General features: G+C 43.7%; 1 long non-coding RNA gene across 3 annotated transcripts in view; it reads right to left on the bottom strand.

Moving 5' to 3' along the window:
• Positions 1 to 6,900: 6,900 nt before the first annotated feature.
• The window catches only part of LOC147016893 (uncharacterized), a 120,926-nt gene continuing 100,499 nt past the window's right edge, over positions 6,901 to 27,327 (bottom strand). For 2 of the 3 annotated variants that reach the window (XR_015049239.1, XR_015049237.1), the window contains 3 exons: positions 17,401 to 17,496; positions 8,237 to 8,306; positions 6,901 to 7,905 (listed from right to left, as the gene is read on the bottom strand). This is a non-coding gene — a long non-coding RNA (uncharacterized LOC147016893). The remainder of the gene's footprint in view (positions 7,906 to 8,236; positions 8,307 to 17,400; positions 17,497 to 27,327) is intronic. The other variant, XR_015049238.1, reaches the window with a different exon arrangement.

The following is a 27,327-nucleotide window of genomic DNA, read 5'->3' as shown; positions in this document are numbered from 1 at the left end:
TAAAGGGGCAATAAAGACCTCGAGGCCTATCTCTTTCTGGGGTATTTGTGTGTGCGTGTGTGTGTGTCCGTGGGCCCTGTCTCGAAGTAGAATTGTTCAAGGAATTGCTTGTACATTTGATACCTTTCTTTATTTATGATAACTCTGCTCTGTGTTCCCCTCCCCGATTATTGTTGTAAATAAATTCCCCTCTTGTTGAATGTACCAGCTCGTTCTTTGTCATTTCTGCCATTGGTTTGCCACGGTGTGTATTGGGGATTAGGAAGGCCGTTGTTGCCGTAATTGTTCATTTGGACCGACAGGCCTCGGTAACCATCCGCTGGGTTACGCACGGTTCGAACATGGTAACGGCTCGTTCCGCTCGAGGTCTGCCGAGGGTGTGAATTCCCCGGTAGCTTTGCCGCGTGGGTACTTAGATATTTTGAAGTTTGGCAATTGACCCTACTCCACGCGGTCAAATTATTGGCGATTCATGGTCCTCTATGGGACCCATGCCTTTCGGACTTATTCGAGGGTCACGACCTAAATTCTGGTGTGTTCGGTGGAGCCGACTCTACTGCTCCCCCTAGCAGTCGCGCTCGCCACCGAAAGCCGGCCACACAACAATATTACCCAGGCGTCACCCTTATAATTAAGCATAGCATTGCTTACAATTTGGGCTGCAACTCTAACATTAGCATCTCAAACAAAACTGAAGCACAAGGCCTGGCTGTTCTCTCATTGCACACAGGTGGGCAACATCTTTATTTTATACCTATTCTATTGTGATCTTGCTCCATATACTCAATCATCGATCCGATCCTCTCAAGTTCCTCAAATTTGCACGCATTCATCCATCAAAACCCCATTGTTAAATTCGCAAAATCCAGACTTGCTGCTCACTTCCACTACTTTTATTCTTCTTTTCACCTGTTTGTGGAACTTCATATCTGAGGCAATCCCACTCTTCCCTCCAGAGGTTGTAGGTGGAAACGCATAGCCACTCATATCATCCTCTATTTCTCCCCATAATCTTTACTACTCCATTTAACCCTGCTCTATTCAAGCTGTCTTACTCACAGGTTACTACCTTTCTCCCCACTTATCTTTTTTTATTTCATTATTAATTTCCTTGCTTGTGACATCCACCTGTTGTCTCACTATCTACATTTCCTTTCTCCTCTCAGTCACATTATCTCTGCTCTTCCATGGGCCTAGACTTTGTATATAAAAAACTGCAATTGCTGAGCATAGCAATTGTTGTGGAAACATACCTTTGGCAGCAGTACAGGGGTAAATTGCTAAGTAAGGGTCCTCTGGAGGTGAAGACGGTCGTATTATGCATGATCATTGACACTATCCTGGGTGTCGTTGTGATGTTCTTGTGGTGTATAAATTATCACCAAACTCTCTCCGGTAGCTTGTGATCTTGCACATAATCAAGGTGTCTTGCAAATTCCCAATGCACAATGATGTTTCTGGCTCCCATCATTCTTCCACTTGACATGATTCCTCACCTTTCAACTATCCCTGTCGTAGGATTGTGAGGCATGCATTCAAAGGCACAGAAAGGGGTAGCATAAATCACCACCAGGTTAATGCCTGGTTCCATAGCATAGTCCCCTTACAGAGTTTAAGGTTGAGAAAACTCAAATCACTCTTATAAACAGATCGACATTTTTCTAGGCTTACAATACTGCACATGTCCCATGCAATTTAGATTTTGAATGCGATGGCAAAAGTAGATCAAAACAAGTTTTTGTTTCGTATATTTGCATAATCTCTTTTTCGGATGACAAAAAAAACAACAAAAAAAATCTTCCAATTGCTCATTTATGGACATAATTAGTTACAGCTACTCTTACATCTCATGTCTTTGTTATGATATAAGCAATGCAACCAGAGAGCATGATGCTCGGTGCAAACGTTTGACTATTTTGCAATAGCACACTCAAAGGTGAATCGGTTGGAGGTAGGCATGTTTTAACGAGATTAACGTTGTACCTGGGGATGGCAGGATAGTCCAGAGGTAGCAAACTCACCTCTGAGTTGTCTAATCTTGGTTCAATTGTCCACCTGGCTATAAACTGTCACCATAGTGTTCTGCAGGCAGGACGGCATCACACTCTGATGTACGGCACACTCATTGCATCAATGAGTGTGCCGTACATCAGAAGGAAATTAGGCTAGTGATCTGTATGCCACGATTGATTGCTGCTGGTGGATGTTGTAAAGATCTGTGTCTTTTGCAAAGAGTAGGTGATTATCGTCGGCTGTCTGGCCAAGTTCCAAATTCCTGCTCTGACTACGACCAGTGCAAAGGCAATGGCAAACCACCCAGTGGATTTCCTTCACTATGAAGCTGCTGTACTTTGGCAGTCTCCAACAGCTTAGAAATGGTATGGGATTAACGCACTCCAATGTTGTATTGAAAACGTTCTCAACATGTCCAAAAATGTAAAGGTAGATGTATAATTCAGTTGGTGGCATGGACATCCTTTGAAGTGCTTGTCTTTGTGATCAATCCGCATTGCGGTCGAACCTGATTTGCACCATTCTTGTGAGGCAGTGTCAGCATGGAGCACTGAATCATGGAGCATGTCATCCTTTAAAAGTGAATGTAAACCAATTTGTCTCATATTCAATTACTAGCAAATACAACCCGTCACTTCACCGACGGGATTATTAAAGGGCGGGGGAGGGGGGTGGGGGAGGAGGAGGGAGGGAGGGGGATAGTGGGGGAGGAGGGGGGTGTTCTGGGCATGCGTTTGATAAGGGGACTTGAGAGACAGCAGGGTGGCGGGATGGGATGGTTCCCTTATGCCGGCATTGGTACAGGATTGAAGAACTTGGATTTGTTAAAACAACACGTCCAAACGGGTCATGCTAAACAATGCCCTGACACTACCCAGAGAGGTCAGTGGGGGTGGAGGCGCTTTGGGAGGAGGTTAGCATGAGGGAAGGGGGGAGGAAGGGAAGAAGGGTGTTCTCCTTCAGTCGTCGAAAAAGGTACATTAGTGTTTGTGCCTTCATTTAATTTCTACACATGCGATAAGCTTTAGAATCTCTTAACCCGAGATGAATTGTGGAATTGATCTGAGCAGAAGTTCCGACTGCAAAAAAAGAAAGCTTTCATTTGTCCATTTCACACATTCTTTGATACCCGTACCTCTCCTCGACCTCCGAAGAATTGAATGGCTTGGGAGGGGGGGGGGGACAGGGTACATGACTCGGAGCAGTCTGCAAGGTCAGCTGTTCTACCCATTATGCCACCGAGTGGTTTCTTTCCATCCTTTCAGGAAGTAGCAACAGAGAGTATGTTTAGATCGCCTTGTCTGTCTATCAATAGTTTGGATCTCGTCTAAAAAAAAAACTGCAACATATAAAGAATCTGCTTACCTCCACTCCACTCATTGGTTCTTCTTATTTTCTGCATGTGGAACAAACTTCCATATTCTCTTCAATCTCATTATTCTGTCCAAATCTTCAAGACAGATACTTACCACCATCTCAGATCATCCCTTGTCCAAAACCATGATCTTTTCTAGCAACGTTAACTCCTTCCCAGCCACATGAAGTTTCCAAGTCTTTCCAAGTTTCCAGTTTTTTTCTTCCGTAGAGATTGCTTCTGTAACTATCTTGTCCAACCCCATGCTTCCTCCCCTACCTCTCATTCCTTCTCTCACCCATTGTCCAAGTCTCCCTCGATTTTGTCCTTCAACTCCACTGTTGGTGTTTTTCCCCCTCTCTCAACTGTAACTTTTGTCCTGTTGCCTCCTGATCCATCCATTGTTTTAGCTCTTCCAGGGGCCTTGATTCCATGTACAAAAAACCCCAGATTTCCCATGTTGTTTTTTGTCCAATTTTCCATGTTAAATGACTTTGTTGTGGCACGTCTTTGAATTTTCAGGTAGCTCAGGCATACTGGTGTAGCTCAATGCCTGGTGTTGGCTTAATGGTGAGGGTGATGGGCTTTGGATCCCCAGGTGCTGAGTTCAAATCCCACTCAGCTGTTGAAATAATACCAGATGGGGTTGACTCTACATGTCATCCTTCCGAGGTCGGCAAAATGAGTGCCAGCTTGCTGGTACTCTGTGTCGGAGTGGCGACCCGTCCAGGATTGTGCCCAATTAGCCAAGGAGACTGCTTAGGCAGCACCAATGCTCTGCACAGATAAGGGTTCCAATCTGCTCCTCCTCAGGCCCACTCCTCAGATAGCTGGCGAGCAAAATTGTCTCGGTTTTGAGGTTGTTTCTCGTTCCACTTCTTTTTTTCCAAAACTTTTATCCTTTCTGCCTCTTTGACATTGTCTTCATCCCCCCTCCTCACTTCAGAAATGATAATAAATAAATAAATAAATAAATAAATGTATATTTCTCACATGCCTTCCACCTGCACCTCATTCTTTATTTTCTCAATATTTTTTTTCTCAATATAGTATTTCCAAACTAAATCTTCAAGGAAGGAAACACTTATTCCTTCTTCCTTTTAAAGCTTTGTAAACATTTTGAAATGCTTCACTTCCCATATTTCTCTATCATGAGTACCCCACATGTTCTTCTTCTTCTTCATCACTATTAATTGCTCCTCTTCCTCTTCCTCACAACAGATATTTTACAAACCTGTCTCTCACCAAAGCACTTGGTCCATCAACCTCCCCCCCCCATTCCTACAGCACAACCTTTCTCTGTGCCTTCAACAAAATCCCTTACACCCATCCCATGATCTTTATTTCAGAATGTCCAGTTTTGGAATCTTCAGAAGTCCAGTTTGCAGAGGATATCTGCTCACGACAATCAAATCCCCTTCTTGGGATTTTACAGTGTCAAACATCTCAATGACAGTGCTCCCCCTCACATCTCCTTCAAACCCATGTCCTTCCAACCCCACCCCTTCCATATGCCCCCCCTCTTTAGCATCCCTCTACGTCATGTCCCTGCTTACTGCATCCAACTAAACGATCCTCTTAAAATCTCCCCCTCAACCCACCGCCCCCTTCCTGTTCATCTCACCACCTCTCAGCTGCCCATCGCCCCACACCCTCCCACTTTGCCCCATCCCACACCCTTCCAGCTCCCACCCATTCCTCACACTCCAAACATCTTCTCCCCTGTCCCTACTGTGTGGACCTCAAACATTCAAGGCCTCCACTCCACTCCAAACTGTCAGATCCAGCTCTCAATCCAGGCCACTGCTGATAAACTGGCCATCTGTTAAACAGAATCCTTCCTCCCACAAGACATCTCTCATGCCTAGCATCTCTCTGCAGCAATTGTCTCACCCGATTTGATAGACCTGAATCATGCCCTGGCGGCGAAGTTGCGCTTTACATCAATAATGCAATTTCTCACTGTCCGTGTACTGATATTTCACCTATCAACCCCAAGGAGTACCTTTGGCCTCCACCCCACCACCCCCTCATTCTCCACTCCCATCTCTTGTTTGTCCATGTGTTATGCTGTCATCAAAACAATGACAACTCCATCTATATGTCACAGACAACATGGACCAACTTTTAACCACTCATCCCAACTCTCCCTTCCTCATATGTGGCGATTTCAATTGTCATCATGCAAAATGGCCGGGTGTTGGTACCTCTCTCACCAGCCCATGGCACTTGAACAAAGGGCTTCTGTGGCACTGACTCAATCTGTTAATTTTTCTGACCTGGATTTCTCCCAATGGCAAATCCTCCCTTCTGGACTTGGTGGTGACAAACTTCCCCACAAATGTCTCCTACTTTTCCTCTTCTCCAATTGGGTCATCTGATCATATGTTTGTGAGAGTCACCATCTCTCTGGCTATTCTCAGAGAGCTGCCGCAAAGCCAGCAGGTATGGCATTTCACTCAAGCAGATTAGCAGGAACTGCAAGCCACCATTTCAGTTAAGGACTGGTCTACTGTATGTTCTGCCCTGATATTAACTCAGGGTGGAAATTATTCCACAGAAACCTGCTCTCTCTTATACACAGATCTATCCCATCTAATCTTCAGTTATCCTCCCCTTATTCCCACCCAGGGTACACTGAATCATGTGATGAGGCAGTTGTTCTGAAATACCTTGCCTTCTTTTACTGGAAAGCAAACCCAACCAAAGGCATTCTTGGATCATTCAGCTATCGCAGATGATCTCCCATTCAAAACCGTGATATTTGCAAGTCCCATCCCCCTTAACATGCCACCACCACCCCCAAGCCCTTCCAAATTTTCAGTTTTTCTTCTGAGAACTTGCTTCTGCATCCATCTTGTCCATCCCAAGTGCCTCCACTACCCCTCATGCCTCCCCACACCCATTGTTTGTCCAAATCTTCCTCTATTTTGTAATTCAACACTACAGTTGGTGTTTCCCCCTCTTTCTACTGTTTATTTTACTCTGTTGCACCTTGAACACGTTCGGTGTTCCAGCTGTTCCATGAGCCTCGACTTTGTATACAAAAAAAAAACATTACATTCTTTTCTTCCCCACTCAAACCCTATTACAGTAGCTCTTACCAGTATTCACTTGAACCCAGAAACTTAATATTGATCTTCTTTCCTGGTTCACTACAGCATAAAGTTTTAGATTTCATGAAATCTCAGTAGATTTCAATCAGATCTCATGAGAAATCATGAGCGATTTTCATAAGGGTCGAGAAGCTGAGCTTGCCTGTTGACTTAAAAACTCATGTATTTTGCTCATTTTTCTTGCCATCACCAGAGCAGTCCAATTCTGATAATCAAACCGAAGCGAGAGTTGTCTCAATTTTCATTCACCATGACAATTGATAGCTCGGTGGCTAAAGACCCAACTTGGCTTGAAACTGAACCTGCATTTCAAAACCACAAATCGTTCATTTTCACCCTCCTCCAAATCGATAAAATAATCTTTGTGTAAACATTTGAGCACTTAGTTTGTAAAGCACAATGATTACATCGTCACGGTAACAGGTCATTTTATTGGGACGCCAGAGAAAAGATGATGAACTTCATGATGCATTCTTACCACCGAGAGTCTGCTATTAAGAATGGCAGTAAAGCTGAGAATTGTTTTCTTCACATATACAAATTGCAAAGTGTCTCCGAACAATACAAATGATCTGCATGCTGCTGGGAAAGGCAGCATTTTCACATTCCCACAGTTTCCCATGAAATACATCATCTCGGATTCGTGGTGCACACTAGTATTTTTGAGTTGTGCCAATCGACTGAATATTTTTCACTTAACTTTATTAACAAAACTTTGCGCAGAGAACATGCTTGAATATTATGGTATGCATTAACAGCTTATTTTACTAAACCATCTTTTATTGGGAGGCAATCTTGTTTGCATTTCATTTTTTTAAGACCCGTCAGAGGAGCTCGTACATAAATCACATGCAGGACAAAGGCTTTTAAACAGATATAATGTATGTGGCCAACTGCGGCCCCAACCCCCCCACTGTAACTGCATTGCCTTTTTACCCTCCATCACCTCGCTCTTCCATGAGTGTGCATCTTGTGTACGAAAAACAAACATACTGATGATCCTATTTATTTTCTCGTTTATCATCAGACCATTCACTCTCTCATAAAAAAAAAAGAACCGATCTTGGATTCACTTTCAATGTTTGAGTTACTCTTGGAAGCTAACTCATTCTTGATTTGAGGTTATACAATCGTCTCTCACTGCCTTGACTTTTCAGGATTCCTTTTCGGGATTCCACCTGTGACATCACATCTCATTACAGGTGACAAGCTCTGCTGTAAAACCATGTTTTTTTTTTAAAGACAAAACTAACAAATGATTTATATCACTGGTTATAGCAACTTATTTAGTACAAATTCCAATTTTTTTGCAAAATCTTTACCACCTATTTAGCACACTCCCTGCAGGTGTGTGAATCACAATGAAGTGTCTTCCTCCAGCTCCCAACTCCAAAACCATCTTCCCAACAGTTGGTGGTTGGCCTGTGGATGTTCTTCATTATGTTAAAAAAAACACAAGCTTTTCCAATAAATGCATCATCACCAAATAACCCTACATCTTTAATAACAACAGGCAATCAAAGAGGCCCACTGATGGGCATTCCTTTGAGAGAACAAAGGGGTCACAACATGTAGGGAGTAGATTTTGATGATTGATTGATTAAGGCTCAGGCTGGACATTCAGCATTGATGCCACACATCAAAACACCAGGCACTTAGCTTGGCCTTCACAATGACTAAGAATAGTGACCCCAAGGCTATTGATCTTTTCCCACTGAAGCGGTAAAGTCAACACCTCGGATCAGGAACTCACCTGCTGAAAAAAAGTGCCAATAATCCTTTGCAGGGTATGAGTGAATTGTTCTCATTCCTCAGCTTTTTGACTTTGGAGAAGACAAGAGTGCAGGGAGGGGGTGGTAGAGGGTGGGGGAAGAAAGTGGTGATGGAGACACACCGGCTGAATTTTAGAATATAATATAATGATTTGTGTTTAATAAATTTACTGAAAACAATATAGAAAGTACTTTTTTGTCAACATATTATATAATTTGAGAACATTTATTGATTGCTAAGAATATGACTTCACCATATATACTGAACGACTACGCCACCATGCAAGGTTTTCTACAAGATGGTACCGGATGGACAGCCATACGTTTTAACCCTCGTCTAAATAAAGTGACTGAAGGCAATGAAAACCATCCTCTTCAAGGGAGAAAATGTCACCATATATGAAAATGGCAAAATGTCAGCATATTTGTGCACATCATAAATGTATAGGCAATAACATAAGGTAATCGTGTCATGTTGCATTTGCTTCCAGCAGAATACACACTTTAAATTAAGCAAGGTAAAATAATTAAATGACTAAAAACAATGCATACAGACTGTGTTGTTTAGCACAGTGCATGGTATAAAGGGCAAGACTGAGAAAACAGCTCGGTATAATTTAACATTTTACATTGAGTGACCATTGGCATAAAAAGAGGGAGGATAGGATGGACGGTTAGGAGGGACCGGGCAGGGGTTGGGGGGGCAGGTGAGTTTTGAGTAAGGGTGTCAGACAACGAACCCTTTCTCTTCCTACTTCATTCTTCTGTAGAAAATGCCATGAGAGTGTGTTTCTGTTGGTGATGCGAGACAGTAAAAACTCAGGGCGATATTTACACTCTTTGTGCAATTTTGTTTTCTTACCCCAGTAGTTCATGCGGAAACTCCCTTTGGTAATCGCTCAGTAAGGAATGTTCAAAGCAAACATAAGAATATTTGTTGACAAGTTGTCTCTCTTCAATGTGCGAGTTCACATCGGGATGTGATGTTGATGCAAGTGCTCTGCATTTACAGTCTTCACTGAATATTTTTTTACAACAAAGTGCAACTTTTTTATCCACTAAAGATTGATGAGAGTATGTTTAATGCCATGGGAATGGGAAACAGGTCCAAGTGACATTTCGAGCATTTGACCTTCATCAGAGCAAGAACATCGTGGTATCTTAATTCCCTTCAATAGCTCGCCACATTAACTAAGACTTTGCCTTGTCTCTACTGAGCACAATAATATTGTAACGCATGGAAGGAGGATCCATAGTTAGAATGTAGTAAGACCATAGTACAGACCGTGTGATTCGTGTCACGTAGATTTACTCTTGTGAACAGGGACATGTCAGAGTAAGTCGTTTTGTTACACGTGATGATGAGGAGGCAGAGTATCTAATTTATAGATAGGAAAAGCAGAGTGAGGTTGCAAAATATCTGACCTTCCGTAAGGTAAGGCCAGGCGATGAATTTGAAGTTTTGAGGCACATAGAAGCGGCTTGGTAGGACCGTTACAATCTGTCTGGCCAATTTGTGCGAGTTGTGGTGGCGAAATAAGCTGTGGAACCCAGAAGAAGACTGGAAGACATATTTTATTGCGGCCACGCTGTGGGAGGGATGACCCAGAGTATGGACCTCCCTGAAGGAATGGAAGGCTAATCACAGGGCCAACATCAGGAAAAAGATGGTCCCATAGTACGTAGGGTGTGCCACACGAGCAGGTGTGAAGGAGGAGCTCTGGACAATGTACAGTCACAGGGGCTAGTGCTGGACACCCACACAAAGCATTGGAGCTGAACTTTAACGCATTAAGCATCTCTCCTTTAACTCTGCTTGGCTGCCATATTTTCTCTCTTGATCTTCCACCTCATCTTTCCTGCGATACTGCCGATCCCAAGCAGTACTTGCTGTGAGCGAAAGACCTGCACATACCAATCGCTGTGTGTGCCATCCAAGACCTCACTTGTCCCATTGTTATTCGTGTGAATCGGTATTGTTAGCACGTTAAAATAAGAATAATACCATTCCTCTCATGCCATAAAAGTACATATGGTTGCTGAGGCAGTTTCATTGGCATGGAGTGCTGTCTTGGATAGGTCACCACTCTGATGCAAGTTACCCTGAATGGCTATTACCCCAGTACACTGGTACTCATTTTGCCAACCTCAGAGGGATGACAGGCTGAATAAACCCGACCTGGTTTTAATCAACAACTTGAAAGAGGCTTGAACTCAAGACCCAAGGATCATAAGCCAGTCACCATAAGCCAGCACAAGCCAGCCACCAGAAGCAAGTCACCTAACTGTTCAGCCAACACCAGGCTTCACATCTCTCATAAGGTAAAAATACAAGGTCGAGCAGCACAGATAACATCTGTTGCTCTAGCATCACAGATAGGTCTGTGGTCTCTATTTTTATTTTATTTTACTGTCTCTCCTCCAGATTATCTCCCTCCACTCTCTCAGCTCTCCGACCCTCTCCAACTCCTCCAGGACGCAAGCGTTCTTCCAGTGAGCCCCTCCTGATTAAACTTCCAAAATCTAGGCTTTCTTTCCATCTCCACACTTTCGTCCTCCATTCTCCCATTTGCATAAATGCCTTCTTGAGACAATTTAATGCCACTCTTCCCTCCAGGAATGCAAAAGATGCACAACCATCTTAAAATGTATCTCCCAGCCAAACCTGCGATCTTTAATAACCCCACTAATCATTACTAATCCAACCCTTTTACTTGCTGGTTACTTTGTCCCCCACCCCCTCCTATCTTAATTTCTTCATTTACTGTTCGTTCTTTCCCTTGCTTGTTGTGTCCAACCATGGCCCCACTGTCAGTACTGTTGCCGTGTCACCCTCTATCTCCATGGTCTTTCATGGGCTGAGATTTTGTATCTTAATAAAACCCCAATATTTGGGGAATAGCAAGTTTACTGCCACAGGAATCGAGAGAATCCCTTTGTTGAAGGGTTGTTGTTGTACCTTGTCAGAGCAATGTACTCGAATTAAAGTCAATAAACATCAAATATCTTATTCAAATGATACCATGGTTAAGGAAGAAAATATTTGTCTTCTTCTCTTACAATATGACATTTAATCAGCATGTCACGATTTAATTGTCCACAGATTTGTAGAAGCACAGATTCTCCCATCAGCCACCACAATGAAAGTCTGCGAACTTACATTCATGAGAAAGTTCAACAATATGATGTCGAGCTCATAATTGGTTCCTTATGCACTATACTCACAAAAAGCAATATTTCCCTCGAAGGAGCATATGAGGCTGTAATAAAAAGGTTGCTTCCCTCATGCTTCATAGTTCGTACTGTATTAAAATTAGAATAATGAATACTTTCTGTTGCAATTGTGCATCGACCAATAATCCCAATATAATGAGAAATAATGTACAGTGGTGGAACTCAGTATGCATAATGGAGAAAATCTGCACTGCTGGGTAAGAGTGCAGGATTCAGTGATGAAAGTCAAAAGATAACATAAGAAAGCCACAGCTTTTCATCAACCACAGTGGTCCCCTCACCCCCGACAGTGAACACAAGAAAGGTAGGCATGAGAAGACAGTGTGCAAAGGTGACAGAAGTACATTTGCTTTCTACACACCCAGAGCTGAAAAATGACCTCTTAGATTTTGCACTGGTAGTGTTTTTGTAACTTTGTTATTCTGCAGTACTCGTGAACACGGGTGCACGTGAGGGCCAAAAATGCATTTTTTTGATTTAACAACGGAAAGCGATGTGCTCAGTTGATCGGGAAATGCAAGAATGGTGGATAAATGTTGCCGCCATAGCTATAGTGAAAGAAGAGTTTTCTTTTCTTTATTCTGCAGAACACGACAGAGTAGACAAGGACATTGTCGGATGCAATGCATGTGAATCGGAGCAGCAAGCAGTATCAAAAGTAGCAATCAGCAAAACATTTGCAATCAACACCATTACATGCATTGCTGATGACACCACCCTGGTTCTTATGAATTTAGATGGATCTCCAGTGTTTTAATGAGACTGATCACTCAGATCAGTCATAGCTACACCGAGTTATGGCTTTCTGAACTAAATTCCGTATATCAATGGGGTCAGCCACTCGGATCGCTTGTCTGCACAGTACTGTCTCTTGCATGCTTAGGTGTTTGTTCTGTTTTCCTCATATCTCTTTCCACCTCATTCTCGGTACACCTTCCCCACACTTGGCAATTTCATTACTTCCTTTACTGGGTTCCGACGTTCCAGTCATAAACAGATGTCCAAACTAGCTTAGATGTCGAAATAGCTTGGTGTCCCCTCAGGGTGTTTCACCAAACAATCTTCACATTCTCATTTCTCTTCTTTCTAATACCCTTCTCTTGCTTCTTGAAAGACATAGTCTATATTCCATAGGTTAAAGCTGGACTGATACGTTTTGTACACGTTGACTTTTAAATTCATTGGCATTTTCCTCTTGCAGCCAACTCCTGCCACTTCTATCCTTTTATTCATGTGAAGGTATCATTTTTATCCGTCCAATATTTCTATACCCTAATAAACCCCCCTTTTTGTTTGTATCATCGTGATGATTGTGCTTCACTCCAAATCCGTTGGTACCTTTCTTTTTCCCAGATGTTCATCAGGTCTCGGTGTCAGTGATGCCACACATTCATTTCCTTCTTCATCCAGAGATTTCACCACCTGCACATGCATACCTAACAGGCCACTGGCTTTGTTTGATTTCACTTTTCTTTGGAGCATCACCTACTTCTTTTGTTCCTGTGGCCTCTGATCCTTCAGCACTCCCTGACTCATGTCACACTCCTCTTCTGTTCCCCATCAGTCAAAGGAACACTATGGCAACCAAATCTTTATAGATCAATGGTTTCTCTTACCATTATTTTGCAGCGTTTGTACTTCAGAAGTCAAATTACTTGAGAGCAACAATAGGTAGAATGAGTTGTACATGTTGTTTTACAAAGATCACCTTTATTTATTTGTTATTAAAAAATGAGAAAACTACCTTCTGTGTTTAAATTTTAAGATTCTATGCTATCAGTGATCATAAAACTATGTTATGATGGAAGAGCTTCGTATAATTGGGTACTGGACTGCAGGTAGGAAGGCAGTGAGGCTCTAAGGTTAGTCCTTTGTGCGACACTGGAGAATGTGATTCCAGGGAAGCAGCTGTAATGACTTCGACACAAAAAGATGAAAAAAAAAATACAACCAGCTAGTGAGCCTCCCAATTGCATATACCCAAATCCAGCAGAATTTCAACAAAAGGATCACTGAATCAGCTGTTCAGTATAAAATGTTAGTTTTTTTGTGGGTGTATCAAAGATTCATGGTAAATACATATACGTATATTATTTATGGCCCGGGGGTATTAGGGGGATCAAAGGGAGATTAGGAGAAGATAGAAAATCATCACAGTGTGCCACGTGAGATTTTATCCAGAAATTCCACATCATGATATCACGAGACAGAAAGGAATATCAAATAGGCCCACTCAAGTGGGAAGCACTTCAATAATGTTCTTTATCTATCTGGAGCGATCCACTTATCGACACAAGAAGCTGTAAATGCAAGGGCCATCTGAAAAGCTCGACAGATGAGATATTTCCAATCGTCGAAGAGGATATATATATATATATATATATATATATATATATATATATATATATATATATATATATATATATATATTTATATGGATACAAACAAACACGACATAATAATAATCGAAGCTTTTCGTGCCGCACTCTTCAGGGTAAAAATCGCAGCAAGTGAAGGAGGAAGTGAAGGTGCATGCTTTATACGCCGGTCTCAATAAGATAAACACTGATTGGTTCAACCGTAATGACCATCACGGTTAATCTGAACGCCCATTGGTCGGTTCATCATCTTCACCTCGAGCTCCCATTGGCTGGAGCAGAGTTTGTCGATGATTGACATTTGCAACCACATCCTGGAGAGAGGGGGGATGGGTTTCCCCAAAGGTCCGTTCACCATTTGTTACCGTACTTCCCTTGATCTTTCCATGCTGAAAGAGACACAGAGATCGTACTAATTCCTTTTGACAACATAATATTGGATCGGTGGTGAAGATGAAGGTTGCTTCCAACATACGAAAATGAAATGAGCTCCAACCTCGGCTCAATATCCTGAACATATCTGCATTGTACTGGTCTGCACAGATAGGGTTGGCAACCAGGTGTTGTGCAATGGCAGATGAAGCAGGTACAGTGGCCGGTGGTTGCTGGATATTTCTACATGCTCGCACTGGTTGTGTTCTAAGCCTCACAATCTTTCTTCGAATCGCCAAAGGGATGTGTTGTTTGATCCGATCAGCCAATGTTAGTGTTGTGCAGCCCACGTACCAAGCTTCACATCAGCACTTAAACTCATAAATAACATTGCTGGTTTGTGAGGTGGGTAGCACGTCCTTGTTGACTGACACCAGCAAACGGTGAGAGGTAAAGATTACTTGGGTTGCACAGCCAGAAACGTGTTGGACACAATATGTTTGATTTGTACTTCAAACCTTTGTGATGATTGCCCTTTCCAGGGCATCCTGATATAGACTGGACATTTGTCCGGACCAATCCTCCGATCTTTTGGCGTGTTTAGAAACTTGTGTCTTCTTCTTCTTTCGGCTGCTCCCGTTAGGGGTCGCCACAATGGATCATCCTTATGATCCGCATAGAGATTTGGCACATGTTTTACGCCGGATGCCCTTCCTGACGCAACCCTGGTCACCTCTTACGATACAGGGATATGGCACACCTATTATAACCGGGGTATACACCGGCCCAGTATACTGGTACTCATTTCGCCGACCTTGGAAGGATGACAGGCTGAGCCAACCCCCTGGTGTATTCATTCAGTGGCCCAACGGGGCTTGAACTCAGGACCTTTTGGATCCCAAGAAGCTGCCCTAACCACTGCGCCAACACCAGGCTCTTTTTAGAAACTTGTGTATGTATCTCTTAACTATATGCTCAGGATAACCATTCTCATGGCGTATATTCATGATTTTGTCAATTTCAGCAGCAGCAGCAGCAGCAGCAGCAAGATTACAAGGTGTATAAATCCTCCGTGCGCTGTTAACCAGGATACTGATCAAGGCAATTTTGATTGCCCAGATGAGGCTTCCCCTCTCCCAGTATAATTTGCAGTATATTTTTGTATATTTCATTCAAAATATACTTCATGCAGTATATTTTGCCTTGTCTTACTCATCTACCTGAATGACCTGCCCACTGTTCGAGGAAACACTCGCTTCCTTTTTGCAGATGACTCCACATTGTATACCAACCATCACACTGAAATGTTATATTGTATCTCAGACTCATTCCACTGAAAGGAATACAACAGTTGTATCACTCTGCTGATCTGGAATTGATTACATGCTGGACTGAGAAATGAAACATGCCCTTAAATCCAGGCAAATCTCATCATTTCACCCTGTCACTCTGGGGTCTGAGGGGATGATTAAATGGACACATACATTTCCATGGTCAGCCACTGCAAAAGGTTCAGAACTTCTGGGCCTCACACTCAGCCAAGACCTCTCCTGGGCTGACTCCATAGCAAAGCCATCCTCCATACCCAGCTGCAGACTGGGCATCCTGTGCATCATTCCAAGTCATTCATTAAAAAATCTGAAATACTCACAGCCTCCAACGTCTGTCTGTAGCTCAATGGACTACTGTTCTCCAGTGCGGGCTGTGGGCCTGACATCATATCTGCCTCATGGATTCTGTGGAATCTAAAAATCAACATTGCTGGTATCTTTCACATTGAGGCCAAAGCACAATGCTAGCTGAGTGGCCTCTATATTTTACTGCTTCTCTTTTGGTCTAAATCTCTGCTCTATCAGCCATCCAATCCACCCCTGCTCCTTCAGTATGTACGTGTTCTTCCATCAACCGCCTCATGGTTCAAGTCCTAAAATCCAGGCTTTCCATCCAATTGTCTTCCAGAGATAGGTAAATTGTACTCTTCCCTCCAAGGGCTCAAGGAAATGGTGCACCACCATCTGACACAATCCTCAGCATCCTTACCCACAACCTTTTCTCTCCAAAGTAATCCAACCAAACTCAAACCTCTTGCAAGTTTCTACATTTCCTCCCCTCCTCGATGCACTCTTCATCCATGCCATTATTTTTATTCAACTGGGGTCCCACTGTCAGTGCGTTTCCTTTTTACTCTCCGTCACCTTGCTCTTCCATCAGAATTAGATCTTAATGCACATAGAAAAAAAAAATTAAAAGCTTGTCAAAGAAAATCACATGCACTCTTGTCCGAAAGCAAAAGTATATTGTCATACAAAAACTGGATATTTCTGTCATTAGGCATCATCTGCAAGAAGAAAAAGCTATAAAATTAATGTCCTTTGTCTGGACTTTTATCACTCCACATTGTATGAGGTGTGCTTTCAGCAAATGCTTGATTTCCAAAACACAAAATACCATCATTGATGATGTCAGATTTGATTGATCAATGGAAAGAGAAGGATTTTAATAATTCCTTCAGCTGACTGCCTGATGAAATAACAATTTTGGTCCTGAGCTGGGCAGTGTTAAATCACTGAGGTTTTGTCCATTCAAGCCCAGAACCCTTCTGAATGGCGAATGCACGAACTTAGTTGTGTCCGAAGGTCACCCAAGGGGAGGGAGGGAGTGGGAAGGAAGAGAAAATGAGAGAAAGGTAGATAAAGAGAGGAGAGTGAGAGTGAGATTATGTGGATATCCAGAGCATATAAAGTGAAATAGAGAGGGATTCTCAGATTAAACTCCCTCCAGATGCTCAGGCTTCAGCACTATTAAGGCAGGCTTGCTCTCCTGCTGTGCCTCCAATAGAAAATTCCGCATCAGAGGCATCAAATCAGCATCTTTATCCCGTTTGTTCCGAAACTTTGTGGATAATTCTGCATTGGGCGTAACGCCCACAGCCCTGATTAGGCTGTTATGCTCGGTGCACAAATTCTGCAACCAAATGTAGTTTCTCCAATGATGGGAAGAAACGAAGACAAGTGGTTCGAGGAATTGCATATTTTGTTGCATCCCTTTGTTTGTTTCAGTGCCAATCTATGCACAAGCACTTGTGCAATGCAGAGAGGTCAATGCCTCATAAACTGTGAATAGATGGCTTTATGCTTTATGTTGTGTAGAGAACAACTTACCTTCATATCCAAGGGCCTGTCAGTCCTGGAAACGGTTTAATAAGTCACTTTAGCCATTCTGACACAAGAGTGATGATGCATTCCCCCACGCGATGCCTAATAATGGAGAATGCACAAACCCCAATTGAAAGCTTCAGATTAAATAATAACACAGCAAATAAGAATATCAATTATAAGAAAGGATTGCAAGATAGATATTGATCCAAAAGCATTTTAAGAAGGATGATCATTAAATTAAAAATTATTGAAGAATTAAAAATGAATATTAAAAAAAATCATCAAAACAAAATGGCCGTCGAAAAAAAATAATTCTCCCAAAACAGTTCATTTGAAGACCCCTTTTGCAGAGACGTTGGAAACTTGTTTCTTGCATAATTCAGGGGTGCTAATCCAAAATGTGAGCTTACAAGGGTGAAGTTTCGGGTTAAGGAGGTCAAGTTATGAAAAATAATGTATTTATTCTTTATTGGCAAATGCATCAAGTGACAAAGAATGTACCAAAACAAAGTGACAAATAATGTATAAAAATAATGATCCATAAAAATGTATTTATTAAGGAAACCAACAGTCTAGTATAATGTAAAATGTGACAAAGTATTTAATTATTGTAAAACATTCAAAAGTCAACATTTAGTCATCATTGACTTATGTACAAGCAATCAACTTCCCAAATTCATAGTGTTGATGCAGCCATCAGTCTGCTGCCGACATTCACAGTCAGAAGTACATGGCAGCTTTGTCTTTCAGCACTTACAGCTTCGGGTCTGGCATCTTGAACGATAAGAGCAAGATACTATTTTGAGACAAGCATTTGGTATGGAGGCAAGAGTCATCAGAATGGGTCCAGGACCTGTGTCATCTGGCTTGAATCCCAACTCGCTGGCATCTGGAAGATGCGGCACTGGACAGTGAGCTTCCTTCCATACCATGGATTGGTAATGCACACGCTGTATGTGCAGTTGAAGGGAATCACTGGTTGGGGGTAACTTTTATAGAAGGCCGGCTTTTGTAAACACGATAGTACGTAGGGTGTCGACTGAATAAACATCGTCACTGCATACATTATTCACACAAATTTCTCGACCAACTTAAACTTCCTGGGTATCAGTATTCCTTCTTCCAAATCACCCAGTACACTACATGGCCAAAAGTATGTGGACACCTGCTCGTCCAACATCTCATTCCAAAATCATGGCCATTAATATGGAGTTGGTGCCCCCCCCCTCTGCTGCCACAGTAGCCTCCACTCTTCTGGAAAGACTTTCCACTAGATGTTGGAATATTGCTGTGGGGATTTGCTTCCATTCAGCCACAAGAGCATTAATGAGGTCAAGTACTGATGTTGAGAGATTAGGTCTGGCTCGTAGTCGGCATTCCAATTCATCCCAAAGGTGTTCAATGTGGTTGAGGTCAGGGCTCTGTGCAGGCCAGTCAAGTTCTTCCACACCGATCTCGACAAACTATTTCTGTATGGACCTCACTTTGTGCACAGGGGCATTATCATGCTGAAACAGGAAGGGTCTTCCCCAAGCTGTTGCCACAAAGTTGGAAGCGCAGAATGGTCTAGAATATCATTGTATGCTGTAGCATTAACATTTTCCTGAACTGGAACTAAGGGGCCAGCCCGAACCATGAAAAACAGCCCCAGACCATTATTCCTCCTCCAACAAACTTTACAGTTGGCATTATGCAATCGAGCAGGTGGCGTTCTCCTGGCATCCACCAAACCCAGAATTGTCCATCGGACTTCCAGATGGTGAAGCGTGATTCATCACTCCAGAGAACACGTTTCCACTGCTCCAGAGTCCAATGGTGGTGAGCTTTACACCACTCCAGCCGACGCTTGGCATTGCGCATGGTGATCTTAGGCTTGTGTGCAGCTGCTCGGTCATGGAAACCCATTTCATGAAGTTCTCGACAAGCAGTGCTTGTGCTGACGTTGCTTCTGGAGTCAGTTTGGAACTCGTTAATGAGTGTTGCAACCGACGACAGAAGATTTTTCTGTGCTATGCGCTTCAGCACTCGGCGGTCCCATTCTGTGAGCTGGTGTGGCCTACCATTTCATGGCAAAGCTGTTGTTGCTCCTAGACGTTTCAAGTTCACAAAAACAGCACTTACAGTTGACCGGGGCAGCTCTAGCAGGGCAGAAATTTGATGAACTGACTTGTTGAAAAGGTGGCATCCTATGACGGTGCCACGTTGAGAGTCACTGAGCTCTTCAGTATGGCATGACTTCACTTCAGAAAGCTCAGTGACTTCAGAAAGTCACTGAGCGATGATGGTGCCATTCTTCTGCCAATGTTTGTCTTTGGAGATCGCATGGCTATGTACTTGATTTCATACACTTGTCAGCAATGGGTGTGGCTGAAATTGCCGAATCCACTAATTAGAAGGGGTATCCGCATACCTTTGGCTATGTAGTGTAGCTCATAGTGATGGAGAAATGTTTTCCAAGCTGACTGCTTGGTGTGATCACAGATGTACAATGTTGATTCACCTGGTAAGAGCATTGGATGGCATCAGTGCACTGGTAGTCCTGGTTGTTACAGACAGCATCAATAGGTATATATTTTCTCTGCTTTGCAGTTCAGGTCATCATCCAGAGGTGGTTATAATTCGCATGGTTTAAATGTGATGCCTGTAGAAGAAGGGCATCTGTATCTCGTGCTGATACAACCACTGTATCAAAATGGACATTGATGGCAAGTAGAACAAGCTGTGTATCAGCTTCCTCATGTGTTGCCCGCTAAGTGTGGTGAGGTTCGTGGCTGCGAGAGAAGACTGAACTTCCTGTTCATCTGCAAATCCATCAGTGATGATAATTTCTTTGTCACTTGCTGCATTTGTCAGTAGCTCTTCTGACAAATCGGGCAAGATCTGCTTTGTTTTCAGATAAGGCAACAAAGTTTGACTAGGAATTTGGAAGTGGAACATCTCTTCCATTGATCACATGTCATTTTAGTTGTGTGGTCTTTCTTTGCCTTTGCTGCATGTCTGCTTTGATATATTTATATCTATACCAGTCAAATACAACATCTACGTACCCATTTGATGAGCCTGGTTGTAAGACAGATGTTATGAAAACATCTGCTAAATCACCAAATGTCTTTGAACCACTTGGTTTACCAATGGAGACAATTCTTGCCTGTCCATCAATTTCCAGACATGCAGATTTACCATGAAGATCAAGTGTTGCAGGGAGTTAGATGTCTGAAATCAGTAGGTCAGCCAACATGGATTTGTTCCCCGTTCTCAGGCTGCCATCCATATGCGCAAGAGCAAGTGGTACAGGCATTAGCTCATGTTTTAGGATGCTGTAAATCTCAATATTACAACCAAATGCATAAGATATTACAAGGCGTTTCAGAATATTCCTGTCTGCTTTCGGGAGTGTTTTTGTTTCTTTTGATGCTGTGATGTACTGCCTAATCCAGTGTCTTGAATGTGGGAGCATATATGAAATGATCTGCAGGTGTTCCAGATTGTTCAGGAAGCCTGTCCTTCAAAAATGTATTCCGTTGCTTTTGACCTTGCTTTCTCACATTAAGTCGGGACTCTAATTTTCTCACTTGCAGGATCTTTTGTGGCAAATATTTTGCAGCACATTTGGATGCGTATCAAATTGCAAGTACTTGGAAACGCTTTGGTATTGAGACTCATGATTGCTCATCTGTGTTGTCTCGCTCGCTGGTGCTTACCTGGCATTGCCTCACAGTTATTGGCTATGTCACTGGGATAGATATGATACATCTCATGGATATCTGCTGCAAGGTGGGTCCTCAGGTTGTAGGAGAGAGAGAGAGCTCAGCAGCTTTGGGCAGTGATGGTCTTTGGAATGCAAACTCTCCCTCCTCCTTTCTTTCTTGTTCCTTTAATTGATCCACTCTTGTGCCTGGTCTGCATCAACTTGGTTGAACTTGTGGGGCAAACCGTTTAATGACAAAGTTCCCCTGCTGGAACTCCGCCAATACTTCTGCTGCTAACATCTTCATCTCTGCGAGGTATACAGGACTCCATCTACCACAGTTGTAATGGTCATATCTCAAACCGAATAGTAATATGCAAGTAAAGGAGTGTCAGTGCAAGTCCCATAACCCATCATGCTAGGTTTGTGTGAATGAGCATTATTGATACTATTTCCATGCATCCCCACCAGAAAGAGACGATGTTCTCTTCTCCTTTTTCCTCCAGAAGGGCTTCCATCACTGCGTTGAATCTTGAGCTACCAAGCAATGCTATCAGGGTCTTAGCAGCAGCCAAGTCGACAGAAGCATTTGAAAAATCGTCAAATAATTGTTGGTCAGCGGCTTCAACAAAGTTAAGGAGGCTTTGCCCAAGTAGATGCCACAAGGCTTGCAATGTAATTTTATGTGCTCGCATAGCCTTATTGTATGCCTCCTGAGCCATTGCTTGCTCAGTAGTATTTTGGCCCAGAAAAAAATACTCCCAAGTGAGTAGGCTCAAGCAGATGCACATTTAAGTGATAAGTGGAAAACAAAGGGGAGCTAAAAATCAGCAATGGCCTTCTTGCTGACGTCTTCAATTGAGTGGACTGGTTTCGCAGAATTGTTCAATACAAATGTCATGCAAAGTAAGCACATATGCAAACTAGAAGGGCACTCGTAGAGTGCATACCTCCGCCACGTAATGTCTGATCCACGAGAACATATCGGACCCGATACATTTTTGAAATATCATGCGATACAGTACGATATCGTTTTTGGCCCTGTCTCTCAATGGTGAACAATAATTTCAAAAATTAAATAATTATTGTATCCAGATCCAGATTTGGATGTTCACCAAAATCGAAGCAATTTGTCATGGTCACAGACCCAACGTGTCCACCAAGTTTCGTCCGAATCGGTCCAAAACCTTTTGAGATATCGTGCTATAAATCGGTTTAGCCCTATCTCTCAATGGTGAAGAATCACTTAAAAAATTATCAGATCCTGAACCGGATTCAGATCCTCAGTAAAACTGAATCAATTCTTCCTTGTTACACACCCAATGTGTCCACCAAGTTTCATCAAAATCCGTCCTCAACTTTTTGAGATTTCGTGCTATATATCGTTTTTGGCCTTATCTCTCAATGGTGAAGAATAACTTAAAAATTCTAGTAGCCGGATCCAGATCCAGATCTTCACCAAAATGTAATCAGTTCGTCCTTGTCACACGCCGAACCTGTCTACAAAATTTCATCTGGATCCGTCTACAACTTTTTGAAATATCCTGCACACAAACGCAGAAAAACAAACAGACAGAAAGGGATGAAAACATAAAGGGGCTGTGACACCTTGACGTTTTAGCCAGCGTATGGCAAGGTCTCAAAATGATTGTAAAACGCTGGCGTACGCTGAACTATTGATGTTTTTTTTAAGTTTTGGGCATATAATAACGTGTTGGATGTATGCATAAGGTATTAGTAACGTACACAGAACGTTTTAATCACATATAGATAACTTATACCAACGAATGCTGAGCGTGTTGTCGGCGTTCACAACCTATGCCCAACGATAGTCTAACTTATGCATAGCGCGTGGCAGCGTATCACCGACGATCACGTGGCATAGGCTATTAATAGGTTGCGGCTCGACGATTCAAATCATAACCGCACTAGACATCGAAGTGTGAAGGCGCTGTCACACCTTGACGTTTTAGCCAGTGTATACAGACGTATGAAAAATTTGCCGAACCACGCTGGCACACGTCGAATACGTTATGGGTAAGTTTTGTATACGTTAAGAGCATGCTGGCATACGTCGCAGTATGCTGGCATATGTCGTCATACGCCGAGTACGTCGAGAAATTTTCAGCATGTTGAAAATTTCTCGACGTATGACACGTTGCGCATACGCTGGCATAAGTTGTAGGCACGCTACGCGATCGTTGACACACGTCGACACATGTTACTTGTACGTTACTCATAAGTTGAAACACGTCAAGGTAATGGTTAGCGTCAGTGTTCCAGACTCCCTGTTTTTATCTTTATTTTTATTTTTTTCTTCGATATGACGGTGATGTTGACACTTCGATTTCTAGTGCGGTTATGATTTAAATCGTTGAGCGGCAGCCTATTAATTATATTATATTATAACCGCATTAGAAATCGAAGTGTTAACATCACCGTCATACCGAAAAAAAAAAAACCAGGGAGTCTGGAACACTGACGCTAACCATTACCTTGACGTGTTTCGACTTATGAGTAACGTACAAGTAACGTGTGTCGACGTGTGTCAACGATCGCGTAACGTGCCTACAACATGTTACTCATAGGTTAGAAATAAGTTTCGGGTACGCTAAACATTACCTCGACGTGTTTCGACTGATGAGTAACTTACAAGTAACGTGTGTCGACGTGTGTCAATGATCGCGTAACGTGCCTACAACTTATGGCTAGCATTATGCGGAACGTGTGGATCATACACTGGCATACATCGAAAAATTTCAAGCATGGAAAATTTGTCTAACACCTCGGCATACAAAGACGTATGCCAGCATGCTATGAAAAAAAAGCCAGCATACTACTACCGGATTGCGGTTCGGAGACCGGATTGCGGCGAGATAATGGTGGGTGGTTACACCTACTATTGGTCTGGTCGCTCTGATGGTTACCATACCCAAGGTGTTGCTGTAGCTGTGTCCAATAAGCTGACCCCAATGATAATTGAGGTAACACCGGTCAACGAGCGTATTATGAGATTAAGGATTCGTCACTCCTTAGGTGTCATTTCCCTGGTCTCTATTTATGCTCCGACTGAGGCGAGTGATCTTACCATGAAGGACACATTCTACGCCACACTCGAGTCTGTGGTTGATCAGTGCCCCAGACGAGATACACTTCTAGTCTTGGGGGATTTCAATGCATCGACTGGAACTGATAGGGATGGTTATGAGGTGTGTGTTGGTCCCCATGGGTCAGGAACTATGAACCAGAATAGCACTAAGTTCCTTGACTTTGCAAGAAGTCATGGACTTAGGGTGGCTGGTTCATGGTTTCAGCGCCCGCAAGCTCATCGCTGGACTTGGTATTCCAACGCTGGCGGTGTGGCAAAGGAGATTGACCATGTCCTCATTGACGGTCGTTGGAGGATGATCCAGAACTGCAGGGTCTACCGGAGTGCTCAGTTCCTCAATACTGACCACAGGCTTGTTGTAGCAACTCTAAAGCTGCACCTTAAATCCTGGAGAATGGTACCATCCCAGCCTAGGCTGGATGTTGCCAAGCTCAGGGATGAGAGAGTAGCTGAGGAGTTTGCGAACAGGCTGAGTGGACACTTGGGGGTCTGGGTGCTTTGGGGGTCCTGAAGAGTTGTGGAGCACCTTCAAGACCACCGTCCTTGATGTTGCCGGTGGATGCCTTGGAGTTCACCGCAGGGCAAAGAAGAATTTTGTCTCTCAAGGGACACTGGATACCATTGACCAGAGTCGCAGGGCCAGGCTGAATGGCAGAGCTGAGCTGTTCAGGGAGCTGAGGCGTAAAACTGTACGTGCACTGAGGGTGGACAAGGAGGCCTATGTGCGAGGAATCTGTGAGGGGGTAGAGCATCACCTGTGGACAGGTGATTCTCGTCCCGCTTACAGGGGAATTCGCGCATTACGTTCATCCAAGCCCATCCCTCGGAGCACTGCAGTTCGAGCAGAGAGTGGTAGGCTCTTGACAGAGGAGTCTGAAGTGAAGGCCCGCTGGGCCGGTTACTTTGAGCGGTTGTACCAGGCTGATCCCCCAGCTGTCGAGTTGGACGTCAAGGGTGTTACAATCCCTGTTGCTGACCCTCGAATCAACTGTGGTCCACCATCGCTTGTGGAAACACGGGCTGCGGTGAACCAGTTGAAACGGGGCAAAGCTCCAGGGATCTGTGGCATCCATGCCGAACTTCTCAAGGCTGGTGGAAATGCTGCACTCGCGTCGTTGCATGCAGTTTTGTGCTCTGCCTGGAACACAGGCATCATCCCAACTGACTGGAAGAGGGGCCTTGTTGTCCCTCTCTGGAAAGGGAAGGGTGATCGCCAAGACTGCAACAACTACCGAGGGGTGACGCTGCTCTCAGTGCCGGGCAAGGTCTTTGCTCGGATAATTCTTGATAGGGTTCGCCACCATCTGCTTGAGCACCAGCGTCCAGAGCAGTCAGGCTTTACACCAAAGAGGTCAACGATTGACCGTATCCTTGCACTTCGTGTCCTCACCGAACGCAGACGAGAGTTTCGGCAGGGGCTGCTTGCAGCCTATGTTGATCTCTGTAAAGCGTTCGATTCAGTGAATCGGGATGTCCTCTGGAGGATTCTTGGTCTTCGTGGGGTGCCACCAAAACTGATCGATCTGATGTCTGAACTCTACTCTGGTACTGAGAGTGCTGTGAAGTGTGGTGGTACCATCTCTGACTTATTTCCAGTTGTTACTGGAGTTCGTCAGGGGTGTGTACTTGCCCCCACACTTTTCAGCACTTGTATGGACTGGATTTTTGGGAGGATGTCGGAGAGATCAAGTTGCGGTGCATCGTTTGGCAATGTCAAGATCTCGGACCTTGATTTTGCAGATGATGCAGTCATCTTTGCGGAGACTTTAGACATCCTCTTGGGGGCCCTCGAGGTGCTGAATGAGGAGTCGGAGCCGTTGGGATTACGGATTTCTTGGGTCAAAACAAAGATCCAGGCTTTCGGTGACATCTTGGATGCTGCTGTCCTGTCTGTGTCTGTTTGTGGTGAGGATGTTGAGGTCGTGGATAGATTCACTTACCTTGGCAGTGATATTCATGTCTCCGCAGGTTGTGAGCCGGAGGTCAATAGACGTCTGGGTCGGGCCTGGGGAGTCATGGATTCACTGGATCATGGGGTGTGGCGCTGCCGGTACCTGTGCGGGAGGACGAAAGTCCGAGTCTTCAGGTCCTTGGTACTTCCAGTCTTGCTCTATGGGTGCGAGACTTGGACTTTGACCAAGGATCTGAGACGGAGACTTAATTCCTTTGGTACCAGGTCTCTTCGGAGAATCCTTGGCTATCGCTGGTCGGATTTTGTGTCCAACGAGCGGTTGCTGAGAGAGACTCGGATGAGATTTGTTACCTGCATAGTCCGTGAGCGTCAGCTGCGGCTGTATGGACATGTGGCTCGTTTTCCTGACGCTGATCCTGCTCACCAGATTCTCTCAGCGAGGGAGTCTCATGAGTGGAGGAGGCCAGTGGGCCGACCACGTGCCTCATGGTTGCAGCAGGTTGACCATCATCTCAAGGAGATGGGGATGGGCCTGGCATCTGCCTGGGGGATGGCCAGACGGAGGCCCCTGGAGTACCGGCGGAAAGTGGACGCAGCGACGCGCTGTTCTGGCACATGCTCCCATACCTGACCTGACTACTACGTATGCCAGCGTGCTCTTAACGTATACAAACTTACCCATAACGTATTCGACGTGTGCCGGCATTTTAGTCAAATTTTGCATACGTCGGCATACGCTGGCTAAATCGTCAAGATGTGACAGGGCCTTAACGTTCTTCATCTTCGGTGGTGGAGGTAAATATTGAAACAAAACTTGTGAGGTCTTTCAGGACTCCAGACAGAAAAATGCTTGCAACTCTGTGCTTCAAGATGGTATCTTAAACATAAAATGTAATACTGGCACATACAGGAAATACAAATAAATCCATGAAATACATTGTTTAAAATAGAAACAACATGTCAAAATGTAGGCCTGGGGTCCACAAAGCCTAGTAAGGTGAGGGTTAACCTTACACTGGTACTTGCTTTTTCAGCCACCATTTTGTTTTTCAGTTTTAAAGCTCATGGACTAAAATAGAGAACCACGATCCTCATTTTTTGGATTCAGCACCCCAAAATTAGGCGAGAAACACGTTACCAATTTCTGCTCAAAAATTCCCCTGATGATATCATTTTTTGTAATCTTGTCTCGTCGATGAAGGTGTGAGGTATACTTTTAGA

This window comes from Eptatretus burgeri, chromosome 11 (genome assembly GCF_056783735.1).
Source record: "Eptatretus burgeri isolate ZD-2024b chromosome 11, Ebu_testis_v1, whole genome shotgun sequence".
NCBI lineage: Eukaryota > Metazoa > Chordata > Myxini > Myxiniformes > Myxinidae > Eptatretus > Eptatretus burgeri.
Note: the sequence above shows the minus strand (reverse complement) of the source record. Positions and strands in the feature narration are given on the sequence as shown.